The sequence below is a fragment of the Microtus ochrogaster genome, linkage group LG8 (genome assembly GCF_000317375.1).
Source record: "Microtus ochrogaster isolate Prairie Vole_2 linkage group LG8, MicOch1.0, whole genome shotgun sequence".
Classification (NCBI taxonomy): Eukaryota; Metazoa; Chordata; class Mammalia; order Rodentia; family Cricetidae; genus Microtus; species Microtus ochrogaster.
Genome location: NC_022033.1, coordinates 8,312,813 through 8,320,459, shown reverse-complemented (window position 1 = coordinate 8,320,459; position 7,647 = coordinate 8,312,813). Strand labels below are relative to the sequence as shown.

At 47.2% G+C, this 7,647-nt stretch overlaps 1 pseudogene; it reads right to left on the bottom strand.

Annotated features, from left to right (window-relative positions):
* Window positions 1–2,885: 2,885 nt before the first annotated feature.
* Window positions 2,886–4,290, bottom strand: LOC101991297 (annotated as a pseudogene).
* Between the last annotated feature and the right edge of the window lie 3,357 nt (window positions 4,291–7,647).

Below are 7,647 nucleotides of genomic sequence, written 5' to 3'. Positions count from 1 at the left end.
GGTTGTCAAGTGCAGCAGGAAGTGCCTTTACTGGTGAATCACTGAGATGATTTTGTAGTCTAAGGTTTAGATTTTTTTTTTGTTTGTTTTTGTTTTTGTTTTTCGAGACAGGGTTTCTCTGTGGCTTTGGAGCCTGTCCTGGAACTCGCTCTGTATAAAGTTTAGATTTTAAATATGGTCTGGCATTGGCTGGGTGTAGTGGCTCACAACTGAAATGCCAGCACCCGGTTGGGAGAGGCAGACACAGGTATAGGAAGCTCACCGTGAGTTCCAGGACCAGCCAGGGCTACAACAGTGAGATCGGGCTAAACAAACACACAAACACACACTACATAAACCTTTGCAATGAGTTATAAATGTAAATAAATTCTATATCCACAAATCTATTTGTACACATATCACCTCCCTTATGAAAAACTGTGTCTATGAAATAGTAAGGCGTAAAGGTTTCTGGAAATACATTAAGGTACGTGCCACAGTTTGAATCTGGAATGTTCCCCGCATGATCACGTTTATAACACTGGTCCCTGCTGTGGTTGTTTTGAAGATTGTAGAGGTGGGGCCTGGCTGGTAGAAACAGGGCACGGAGACGGGGCTTCAGGCTTAGATCATTCCTGGTTCTGACGTTTCTGTTTCCTGTGGGAATCACAGGAAGAGCAGCTAGCTCGTGCTTCTGCCCCCGCAGACAGAGCTGTTTCCCCGCTACATCCTTCCCAAACACTTCAAATGGGAGCCTCAAGGGACAGCAATAGCCTAAGGTGACAAGTGGACCAGCCATAAAGGGAAGTTCTGTCCTAGGCACTGGTTGCCTCACTAGGACCCTCGTGTCTGCAATGATTCAGCCTGTTCAATTTCCCCAACCATGGAGACCAAGGCCTTCCCTCCTGCCTTGGGCACACTCATACTCTGCTCACTACTCTTCCTGTTGTCCACCCTCTGGAGGAGCAATGTAAGCGGAGGCCACTAGTGCAAACCCATGTGCAAGACTGTATAGGTGTGCAAAGTCTGAGGGAGTGCACGAAGATCATTTTCAAAAAGCAATTTGAAATAGAAACTCAGGCTGGGGATGTGGCTCAGTTGGTAGAGGCTTGCCTGGCATGCACGAGGCCCTGGGGTCCAGTCCCAGCACTGCAGAAACTAACTATGGTGGCTTAAACCTGCAAGCCCAACTCTTGGGAGGCAGAGGCAGGGTCTGCCAGAGTTCCAGTTCATCCGTGGCTACGAGGTCAACCTGAGGTTCTCAAGCATTTGTCTCAGAAGGGAAGTAAGGAAAGTAAAGAGGGAGGGAGGGAAGGTACTTTTTGGAACTCAAAATTCTCTTAAACTTTGAACTCTGAAAGACTAGTCCCAGGATCAGAGTGACGGAGTAAGCAGGAGTTGCTCTCCTCTCAGCTGTAAAACGTACCAAACGGTGGCTGCCTCATGGATCAGAGCTTGTGGAGTGAGACTCGAACGCCCAAACTTCTTTTTGCTTTTTCCATTTCTACGTGTGTGTGTCATACAAGTATGTGTGTTGTGCCCTTGTGTACATGCATGCTTGCAAGTTCACAAACACATGCTCACCGATTTTCTCACTGACCAGTTGATGCCAGGGCCCTGTTTCACCATTTTCTGCATGGGGTCTGACTTCCCCAGAAGGCCCCCTCGGATCTTCTGACCCTTACCATCTGACTCTGGAATGTGCCACGCAGTCCCCTTTACCCCTAGGACCAGAGAGAGGAAACCTGAACTCAGCTAAGCCATGTCCTGCAGCCTGTCCGGTGAGATGCATGTACCCAGTCCTGCAACCTGTAAGGTGAGATGCATGCACCCAGTCCTGCAACCTGCCAGTTGAGATGCATGCACTCAGTCCTGCAGCCTGTCCGGTGAGATGCATGCACCCAATCCTGCAACCTGTCAGGTGAGATGCATGTACCCAATCCTGCAACCTGCCAGTTGAGATGCACACACCCAGTCCTGCAGCCTGTCAGGTGAGATGCATGCACCCGTACCAGCTGGGGATGTTTGCTGAGGTTCTCTTGTGAGTCACTGGAGGCCCCTCCCCTCTGTAGTAACAGGGTGAGGTGAGGACATACCTAATGCTTCCAATCTCTCCAAGGGCCCAGACCCCAGTCTCAGATGTTGCTTCTACTGAGCCTCACTGAGTCTCAAGCTTGTAGGGAAGCCTCTGGCTCTTCTAAACCTTTCTAACAAGGCCTTTGGGAACCCAACTTTAATATGCTATTATTATAATTAATTGGGAATTCAATTTGCATATAACAAATTGCAAGGATTATAATAAGTTTTATGAGTTTCAACAAAAGTTTAAATCCTCATAACAAAGGCCCCTTTGGCACAGACCCTTGGAGCACAACAGTAAATTCTCTGGGTGCTCTCCCAGTGACACCCCGAGCTTACTCACACTTCTGAGCCCTTTATCATAGTGCGGTTCTGACTATTCTAGAAGGTGATAGAAATGGTAGTCAGAAAAAGGCTGACTCTTCGGTCTGGCTTCTTTCAATATGTCAATATTGTTGAGATTCATTTTTGTCGTTGTTATTGCTTGTTTTTCCAGACAGGGTCTCACTGTGTAGCCCTGGCTATCCTGAAACTCACTCTGTAGACCAGGCTGGCTTTGAACTCACAGAGATCTGCCTGCCTCTGCCTCCTGAGTGCTGGGTTTAATGGTAGCACAACACCAAGATTTTTTAAAAAATTTTAAACAGACTTAATTTGCTTTTTTTTTCTTCTTGTATAAAAAACCCTTATGTGACCGGACAATGGTGGCGCATACCTTTAATTCCAGCATTCAGAGTGCAGAGATAGGTGGATCTCTGAGTCTGACACCAATCGAACAGTCGGTCTACAGAGTGAGTTACAGGATGGACAAACAAACAAAAAACCCTCTATCTGGTGGCCGCAGCTGGAGCCTGGGTCCTCTGAACAGAGACTGGTGTGGATTTTCACGAGATGGCCAGTGAATTCCTGATAAGGAGACTTGGTGAACGCAGTCTCTTTCCAGAGGTGGGGTGTCAGCTAGCTGTAAGTCTTAGAGATGGCATCAAAGGTGGCCTTCGCAGAGTTGCTCTGGGTGGCAGCCTCTGGTTGAAGTACAACAGTCAACAATACCAGCCATCGGCAGCAGCTTCTGGGGCACAGGGGCAGAAACAACACCAGTGCCTCTGAGGGGTCAGGAATGAGAGGCATCAGCACAGAGTCACCTTGCACGGAAGTGTGAGGCTTGCCAGGCTTGCTCCCCAGTATTCTCCAAACAGCAATGATGGAAGGCTTGTCCAACATGACGGCCCCTCCGATAGCCGTGGCTCCCTCATTGGAGCACTTAACACTAAGACCAACACGACCATTGTAGCCCCAATAGTGACAAAAGCCTTGAACCTGGTCTGCTGTCTAGCCCGCGTGCACGTCTGTGCTGACATCTTCAGAACCTCATCCTTTAGGGATGCGCCAAGGAAAATGTCAGTAATCTCAGATGCCTTAATGTACGGGAAAAACAAGAGGCAGGTCTACAGGAACTTGATCTTCCAGGTGCCCAGCTTGATGACTCGATCCATTCCTTGTCTTTGGCTTTACTTCCATAAGCACCACAGCCTTGACTATGGTTAAGGCCTAGGACTGGTGCCCTCCTAGGCCTCCTACTCCTGGTTCCCCAGGTTCTCAGTGCCCTCCACTGTACCAGGGCCTTCTGCCATTGGGTGTTTTCCCCCAAGAAGAAGAAAACACAAGACTTGTCTTTTTAGAAATGTACTTTTAGTACTTTCTTTCTCTCTCTTTCTCATCCCCTCTTTCTTTTTTTCCTCCCCCTCCCTCCCCATCTACTCCATACTTTGTTCTCCCCACCAGGCTGCTGTGTGTTTTCCTGCGAACAGGCAAGTGCTCTTAGTCTAACTTGTCATGGCCACCAGAATGGGAGGTCAAGGACGTCATGCCAGCCTCTTCCATAATTTCCTTCCTGCTCCAGTCCCAGCGGCACAGGTTCCTGCTGGTTCTCTGGGTCACACACACTCCTGACACATGCTTTGTTTTCCCCTGTGTTCTTCCAACCACCGACACGACTGTCTTCTCTCTTCCTTTGGTCCTGGCTGAGAGGCTGCAACCCCACACAGACCTTTCTGGACCACTAGGACCGAAAGAGCAGATTCCTCCGAGCGCACACACGCTCTCGATCCCGACCCTGCTCCACTCATTCACACTGGATTTTCTCTGTGATGACCCAGCCTCTGCTGTGTCTTTAATGCTTCTGGAGATGTCACACACACCATACCGGTCACTCACACACCCATAGTCAACCATTCTGGTTTCGAGCTACTCATAGATCTTTGTGTCCCCTTAAAGAGGAACCCTAAACCCTTCAGTGGTCAGCTCTCTTTTCCTTGTCCTTCTCACTTTCAGCAGCTACTTACCTAATTTCACCCTTTGTACACTGGCCAGCTCCGGACATTCTACATACATGTGATAAGACAATGACTGGGCTTTTGGCTTGGCTTTGTTCAGCCGAAGTAGTGTTCTTAGGTTTTAACCTTGTTATCATGTGTATTGATTATTCATCTTGTTTTAATTGGATTTTTTTGAGACAGTGTTGTGTAGTCTGGGCTGGCACCAAACTTGCTATGACAAAAATGACCTTTGTTATTTTTTTGCCAGCCTGACACAAGCTAGAGTTGTCTGAGAAGAGGAAGCCTTAATCAAAGAATTACCTCCATCAGACTGGCCTGCAGACAAGCCTGCAGGTTAGTGATTGATATGGGAGGGTGTAGCCCACCGCGGGCAGTGCCACCCCAGGTAGGTGGTCCTGGGGTGTATGAGAAAAGAGACTTCAAGCTGTCATTACTATCTGAACCTCATGCCCAGTCCGTCACTCATTCCTTCTCCCTTTGTACATCGGCCAGTTCTGGACATTCTAAATAATAATAATAAATTAATTAACAATAGTAGTAGTAGTGGTAGTAATGCATTAACTGGACCTTTGGCTTGGCTTTACCCAACGGATGTAGTGTGTTCGAGTTTTAACCTTGTTACTCCTTCTGTGCACAGACACTGCTGTGTCACCACCCACAAACCCTTTCGTGCTTTCTCTTCCTGTGAGGACATAGATATGGGGAAGCTTACTAGGGGATATGGTTTATTGGTTTCCTTTTCTCTATTGTTATGAAATACCCAAAGCAGGCTAATGCTATAAAGAAAAGAAGTTTGCTTGACTCACACCTTTGAAAGTTGAAGGGTATGGTACTGGCATTGGACCAGCTCAGGTAGGGTCACTTGATGGTGTAAGCACAGTATGGGGAAGAGGTCACACTGCCCAGCGGAAGCCAGAGAGAGGCTGGTGTTTCTCAGTCCCTTCTGAGGGCAGGACAATGATGGGCTCTATTAGGGCTCCATCTTTTATAGCCTTGCTTCCTTTGACAGCCACCTGAGGACCAAGTTTCTAGTACAGGATGCCCCAATGGCTGAGGACTTCAAATGCAGACAGAAATATCCCATCTACAGGTTACTGAGGTAGTCTTTCTGTTCTGTTGATGTTTAGTTTTTCTAAACAATAACACACGACACGGGTTGAAAGCTATGAGGTCTTGTTTTATATGGGAATAGTCACTCATACGCGTCTGTTCAATTAGCGTTTACACAACTGCAATTATAGTGTGGCTATGCTTTGGTGACTCGTCTTGGTTGTGGAATGATGCACCCTGGCTGCCTTTCCTGCTGATGTCTTGGGCTGACTCACTCTCCAAAAGGCTCTGTGCTACTCCACGGAAAGGGCATCCCATAATTTATCTAACTACTCTCCTACTAGGAAGCATTCAGGCAGCTTTCCAGATTTGGGCCATTAAAAAAAGAAACGCAAATAGCTAAAGGAATTCCCTCCCCATTAGTGAGGGGAAGTGAGGGGACAGCCTGCTAGGAGGTGGGATCAGAAGCCTGCAGGCTGTTGGACAGGGGCCTCCTGAAGACACTCAGGTTAACTCTGCATTGCCTGGTTTCTGGGAGGTTCCAGATGGTTCCAGGGATCTGCCAAGGCAGCCTGGGTGGCCTAGGAAGGTTTGGTGGGCTTGGGGAAGTAGTTACTAGCCAATCAGTGTGGAAATCTCCCTGCACTTTGGCCACCAGTATAGTCCTTCTGGTCAGATTTATCCAGTGCTGACGCCGCTTCTGTGTATCCACCCGTTCCCACCCTCGGAGTTCATGATTGAGGACACTTTCAGTTTTAAAGAACCTCTTGTTATGGAATAATTTTTTCATATACTGTGAAGATGTGTCTTGGACAAGGTGCCTTCTGATTGGTTTGATAAAAGAGCTGACTAGCCAATAGCTAGTTGGAAGAGGTTAGGTGGGAGAGGCAAACTGAGAGGAGGCTGGGAAGAAGGGCGTAGCCAGGAAGAGTGGCCAGCCAGATGCAGAGGAAGGAGGAGATGAACATGATGTACTGAAAAAAGGTACCACCCTTTGGTAGAGTGTAGATAAGAAATATGGGTTAGTTTAAGATATAAGAGCTAGCCGGGTAGTGGTGGCACACGCCTTTAATCCCAGCACTCAGGAGGCAGAGGCATGCAGATCTCTGAGTTTGAGGCCAGCCTGGTCTACAAGAGCTAGTTCCAGGACAGGAACCAAAAACTACGGAGAAACCCTGTCTCGAAAAATCCAAAAGAAAAAAAAAAAAGATATAAGAGCTAGTTAGCAACAAGCCTAAGCTATCCACCAAGCATATATAATTTATAATAAGTCTCTGTGTGGTTATTTGGGGAGCTGGCTGGTGGGATAGAGCTGACCCAGTGGTCCCAATGAAAAACCCTGTCTACAGCCTATTACCAGACTTTTCTTGGAGAATTTTGCTTTTACAGAGACTAAGAGCAATCGATATTTGTGTGGGTAACTCCCCATGGTATAGTTTTTGCATGTGATGTCCTTCAGTCCTCTGAGGAAGGATGTAAGGCCCTTTCTTCACACAAATTTTGCAGCCTGGGAAAGGGACCCAGATGCTCAAGGATGGTCCAAGTTCACACAACAGATCAGAGGATTCAAAGCCTTTTCCGTTGACCAAGCAACCATTCTTGTGTAGGTGGACTTTCCTGTCCCTCCAGCTAGTCCCCAAATAACCATACAGAGACTTATTAATGATAAATGCTTGGCCAATAGCTCAGACTTGTAACTTACTAGCTCTTACATTTTAATTTAACCCATATTTCTTATCTACACTGACACATGGCGGTACCTTTTTTCAAGGTTGCAAATTCTCTTGCTTCTCTCCACATCTCCTCATGACTCCTGAGACTCCTCCCTTCATCTTCTTGCTTTCTTTCTAAAAATGGGGGCTAGAGAGATGGTTCAGTGGTTAAGAGCACTGGCTGTTCTTGGAGAGGGCCTAGGTTCTGAACCCAGTACCCTACCCACATGGTAGCTCACCACTGTCCATTTAATTCTCTTTCCAGAGCATTTGATGTCCTCCTCTGGCCTCCCTGGGCACTGCATGCACATGATGTACAGATGTTAAAGCCAACAATCATTCACATAAAATAAAAATAAATAAATCTTAAAAAAAAAAACCCTAGGAATATTTGTGAGCCTGTGACCTGCCCATGGGCACAGTCCCAGGTATGGATAAACAAGAAGCCTATTACCCGATGAGAACTGTAAACAGAGAAGAACACCAAGTTT